The following is a 6,160-nucleotide window of genomic DNA, read 5'->3' on the forward strand; positions in this document are numbered from 1 at the left end:
GCGTAGCCTGTTAAAAACGTCGCCAGATAGTATTAAATCGGCAACAACATTGTTTTCTGCAGAAGCCTACCCAAGGCTACAGATTAATTCTGAACAGTTATTTCTCTACTGGCTCAATTATCACACCACTGTTTTGATTTGCGTAGTTGCGTTAACCCCAACACTGACAATAATGTAGACAGCAAATTTCAATTTCGATTTTCGTTACCACCGTGTAGTCAAGCCTTAAGCCATACCCAAGTAGCCTAAATCGAGGTAATGTTTAATTATGCATGATTTATTTTGTTATTGAATTCGTAGGCTGGGATTACTCTCGGCAACAATTATGTTTAATGGTAGATTCTGCTTTTTCAGAAGGGACGGCAGGCAGAGCGATGTACAGTGGCAGAGCGACGCACAGTGACTGAAAGTGGTACTAAAGCTTCACGCAGCTTCACGCCGCGTAATGCGCGAATGAAGTGGTCATTTGAAAGCGATGCCCACTGTAGATAGTTGACGATAACTGACAGTTGGAATGGCTCTAATGTTTGCTAGCAGTTATGCTAACTATGTTAACTATGTTAACTAACTAGCATGCTAACATCAGAGACGGTTGATAAAGCGAGACGATTCACAGAAGGGTTCTTCCTGTTCCCCTATGACGTAGGGTTCATTAGCGCCACGCCTTTTTAGGAGACTAGCGAGAGATTCTTTACACTGTGGCCCTATGGAAGAAATCATTTTTTCTCGGATTATGCCCCAGCCCTTAATTATACAGTTCGAGATCGGACATTTTAATGCATTTTCTGTAATTCACATTTGTTCCTTACATTCTGACATCGACATGGCGTTTTTCAAATAAACAGTTAAGGAGAAAAACGACTGTTTGCCACTTGTCTGTCTGTTTCTGTAACCCACTGGCACGCGATCTACTAGGTAGCCGAATGTTCTTATAAGAATATTCAAAGATCCAAATACATAGGTTACCGTTGCTCATTTACCGTTGCTTACCACTTCGATATTTATCACTCAATCCCGAAAATGCCAAAACTTTGTGCTGCAATTGGCTGCAATAACAGACACCTTTCGGTCTTCTCCTTCCCTCCGGACGTAGATAGGTATGTAGTGTAGTAGCATAATAACAGCATAGTTTGTTTCCAGATTATAAGGACATATCAAATAGCCAATAACTGACGGCCATACACCATGAAATAGGCTAACATAGGGTAGGCTAGGCTAGTGTGTTCCTATATTTATGTTTAACGAGTAGGCCATATCACATCATCTGGACAGCTAATTTCCACACTTAACCAAACGACGTTAGAAAGAAAGTCTGTTTTCTCACTTAGCCTTACCACTGATGTTTAATTAGGTAGCGCCAATCGATGTATCCCACAGCGCCACCACACGGCCATTATCGTTAGGCCTACCAACCATGCACTAAGTTAAGCCTACTCAACCACAATACTTACATCTTGATGAAAAAGCTTAAAATATGATACACACTGACATTTATCTTTTCTATACCATATTATTGAACTACTAGAAGAAAGAGGTGGCTTGTTAATATAAGGAGAGCCGACCTGTCCATCCGCTCCAAGCAGGAAAACCTGAGAAAAGGAGGGTTTGGAGTGTGTGAGGCTCACTTTGAAACTAGCATGATTGTCCATATGGTATGTTTTTATTTGAAATTCACATTTTTAGCAAATCCCACAATTAAACACCTGCATACATATCCACATTCTGCAGTCTCCCTGGAGTAATAAGGAATAGCACAATAATGATAATGTATTTTACAGCAAAAAAGAAAGCGTCTTACAGACGATGCTATTCCCACTAAGATCAACTGTCCTAATCCCCCTCCATCAAATGGCAGTAGACGTGTCTTGCAGAGACATGGAAATATGGGTAGGTGTTGACCCTATACATAGATTACAGTTAAGCATTTACAAAACTAAATACTGCACTTGTCTTTAAATTAACTAACATCATCAATAGATTAGTGTGCATGCGGGAGAGTAGAATCTCTTCATCCCTTTGTTGTCTGACGATTGAAGTGATATGACCAGCATGCACAGTACCTAAAACAAAGAGACAACAGCAAAACATTTTTTAAAATCAATCATGCATTACATTGGAAATATAATACAGACATGTTTTTAAAGGAGAGGACAGAGTGATAGTGAATGGCCAAATGGGGGAAGATGCAGACCAACCAGAAATGGAAGAAATAGGAGACATACTAGAGGACATAGTAGAAGTAAGTAGTAGTAGTAAGGTAGCTGGCAAGTAACATAAGGCTGACTTTCAATCAGTGTATGTAGATGCCATTTGGTGGTATATAAAAACCTGGCATCATAACACCTGTGTAGATAAAAGTACTTGAAAGAGGACTAAGGCTGATGACATCACATGACTATTTTAACAATAGGGACAGTCGGAGAAAGAGCTCCAAATGGAGAGAGAGAAATCACAACTCCTGCAGCAGCTACGGAGGGAGAGGGAAGGTCGGAAACGTTCAAACATGCAGCTAAAGAGAGAGAGGGTCATCAAGAGGAAACTCCAAGCTCAAATTAGAGACCTTAAAGCAAAGTGGGTTTGCCTATTAGTACAGCAATTCGGAGCCTTTTGATCAAGCGAAACGAATATCAGCATTTGAACATGGGGCCATGCAGGGGATGTGGCCCCATACTGTAGGCCTACTGCATTATGTTCCAAGATAAAGGAGGGGAAAATGGCTGTTTATCAGAATACCCTGCTATGTATAAACTTGGTCTGAAGTCCACCAGTCAGATATCATTCTGGTTCATTCCCTGATGGGTCTGTGTTCAAATGTTGATGCGGTCTTCTTTTAATCAAAAGGCTCTGGGCTTCCGGAATATAATCTAGATGTTCTGATTCTTTATCTATTTTGATTAAAACAAACAACCCCTTTTCCAATTTACAAGACTTTCAGCTGAACAGGGAAAGAACAAACTGGTTGATGCCCTGACAAACCTACCACCAGATTCAGCGGAGTTTGTTAGCTTTCAACTGAAAAGTTTTGGCAAAAAAAGCAAAGGTAGAAAATTCCCAACATCTGTAAAGCAGCTTGGAGTCCAAATATTCCACCACAGTCCAAATGCCTACCGGACCTTAAGGAGGCATTTTATTCTTCCATGTCAATCAACCCTCCAAAGATTTATCAACTCAAATGTTGGCCATTTTAAAGTAAGATTTATATCTAAATGTGTTGACATTTGTTTTTAATACATACATTATGCTTATTCAACTAACAGGTTAGTGTTGCTTTACATTGCAGCCAGGTTTCCTTGATTCAATTTTGCACCAGATGGCATTAATGGCAAAAATGATGAAGCCATCCCAACTGGTAGTGTCATTAATTTTTGATGAAATGGCCATTAAAAAGCACATTGATTACAACCGTGCCTTCGATAAGATAGATGGGCTGACCTCCAAAGGTGAGGTAGCCAATCAGGCAATGGTGCTGATGGCTCGAGGAACAGCTTCTAAGTGGAAGCAGGTGAGCTTTGTGCCTTTAGTGATTGGACAGATTGACAATTCTGACATTACACATACCTTTACTACACCTAGGCTGAAAATGAACAAGATACTCATACATAACCTGCACCATCAACACTGTGCATTCTGCAGGCCCTGGGATACTTTTTGGCTAAAGCTACCCTCTCCTCGGAGGAGACAGCCACTATTATATCAATAGCAGTGAGAAGGCTGAGACAGATTGGGTTCACTGTGAGTTTGAATGCAATGAAATAATAGAAAAAACTTCTCTGCATACATCCCTACATGAGATGGTCATGCTTACACAGCCAATCTCTCACAACAGGTGTTTTCTGTGGTCTGTGACCAATCAACATCAAACCTCAAAACACTGAAGTTGTTAGGAGCCAGTCTTGATATAAAAGACACAAGTGAGAGTGCACACTGCATATCTGTGGATGGGGTGGGAATTCCACTAATGTTTGACGTACCTCACCTAGTGAAGTCTGTGCGAAACAATCTTAAAAAACATGACCTGAAGGTTAGTTTAATTCTCCATATATCTAATAATTGTATCGTATCGTAGACAACACCAACAAACCAAATGGCAACATACATTTACACTGTCATGTTACAGATCGGACCACATCAGGTGCAGTGGAAACACTTTGCTGCATTCTACAGCACTGACAAACAAAACACTGTGAGACTGGCCCCCAAAATCACAGACAAGCATGTTTCACTGCCACCATTCAGTAACATGCGTGTGCGCCTTGCTACGCAAGTCTTCAGTCACACTGTGGCTGCTGGTAAGGAATTATGTTCTTAAAATGAAGTCCTTACACCTGCACATTTCACTGCTTAATATGACCCTTTATATGCTAACACAATAGGAATGAAGACTATGATAGAGCTGGAGAGGCTGCCAAGTGAGGCAAACCCTACAGCTGACTTCTTTGAGGCCATGAACAGGCTTTTTGATATCTTAAATTCACGGTAAAAGTGTCCATCTGAAAATTCTAAATCCCTTACTGCATTTTTAACATCAACACTTGATTACAAACACAAACACTTACTTCTCAGGCGCATCTCTGACCCCTGCCCATGGCGTCGTCCTATAGGACCACGAAGCACATACCAGATACAACATCTTATGGAGAGCCTTCAGTGGATTGAGTCTTGGACCTTCAGGTTGTCAAGTCCTGACATTCAACTGTAAATACAATCTCTTATAACAACCATACTCTAAAGGAAAATTCTCTCCTTCCAAAGAACCTGTTCTCAGTCATCCGTGGCAAAGGTGGCCACCGATTTAACCCTTCAGCTAGAGAATTTGCAGCATCACTGAAAAGTGCCTCTATAGCAGAGCTTTCAAATAACATAGGAACCAACTGCCTGTCTGATAATGGCTCCCTCCTGCTTAACAGCACTAGGCCAACAACAACCCACTCTGGCAATGCCCAAATGCCAACACCTCAGGTCTGTATCATTAAACACCATAGGTATGTATAGAAATGTATATCCACCATGTGGGCCTAACATATCAAAGTCAAAGTCAAAGTCAAAGTCAAAGTCAACATATGCTCATACTTACACAATTCTATTACATTTAGTATGTTCCAGATGATGGCATCAATGAACTGGACACTGAACTGGACACTGAGCTTCTTGAACTGATATCAGAGGACCAGAATAGGCTAAATGACCTAGAGGAGGAGGTGCTGACATACATTTGTGGGTGGCTAGTAAGGGAAATCAAGGGGGACCCTATAATATCAGCATGCCCTGAATGTGATGCGCTGCTAGTCTATGACAGTAAAGTTGAACACAACTACAGTGTACCCAGCAGCAACTCATCCACTTTTCTAAAAAAAAAAAGATATTCTGACACTGCCAATTTAATTGAGCCCTCAGCTATTTTGAGAAAGATTTTGACCAAATTAGAGGAGAATCTTGCACCCCTCATCAAGTCCCATTGGACCGATGAGGGGCTGTGCAAGACAATTACAGAAAAAATACTAAAAACCGATATATTCAATACGATAATTGAGCGACACCCTGACCACGCATTTCCCATAAGGGACAAATTATTAAAAAAATATGTCATGTGCAGGATTGGGGCAGAAATCCGAGGAGAAAATCGCCGCATCGTGGAGGACGCACAGCGAATCTGGAGAAAAACAAAATGTTTCACTAGCTAGCTAGCAGCTAGACTGATAATAATAATTGGCAGAGTCCACCTGGTTCCTTTTCTCATGTGGTCGTAGAAGCCACCCTGATCCGAGTCGTGCTGGATAAGGCAGACAACAGGGTTATGTTATAATCTAAATAGTTTTTTTTTTTTTCGAGCTACTTTCTCATGGTTTGCTGAGATGTTCTGTATGATTGATTTCATGAAGCATGAGCTTAAAAGCTAGGCTGGTAATAAAATGAAATGCACCACTACAACTGTGTACATATACTCTTTTTTGATTAGCAGCTAAATACATTTCAAAACTTCTACCTGCTAAATCAATGTTGCTTGCCTGTAAAAGACCTCTCGGTTAGTAGATCGGATCCACAAGCCATCTTGATGCTGATTTTAGGTCATGTTTACAATTGTGACCAACCAGCAACAGATAACAAGGGGAATAGGCTCCCATAAAAATGAAGGTATTCAAGCTACACACACACAAAATAA

General features: G+C 40.8%; 1 long non-coding RNA gene across 1 annotated transcript; it reads left to right on the top strand.

Annotated features, from left to right (window-relative positions):
- The first annotated feature begins 4,682 nt into the window (after positions 1–4,682).
- Positions 4,683–5,925, top strand: LOC121679653. The gene is made up of 2 exons (XR_006021370.1): positions 4,683–4,959; positions 5,094–5,925. It is a non-coding gene; the product is annotated as an uncharacterized LOC121679653 (long non-coding RNA).
- The last annotated feature ends 235 nt before the right edge of the window (positions 5,926–6,160 follow it).

The sequence above is a fragment of the Alosa sapidissima genome, chromosome 13 (genome assembly GCF_018492685.1).
Source record: "Alosa sapidissima isolate fAloSap1 chromosome 13, fAloSap1.pri, whole genome shotgun sequence".
Lineage (NCBI taxonomy): Eukaryota > Metazoa > Chordata > Actinopteri > Clupeiformes > Clupeidae > Alosa > Alosa sapidissima.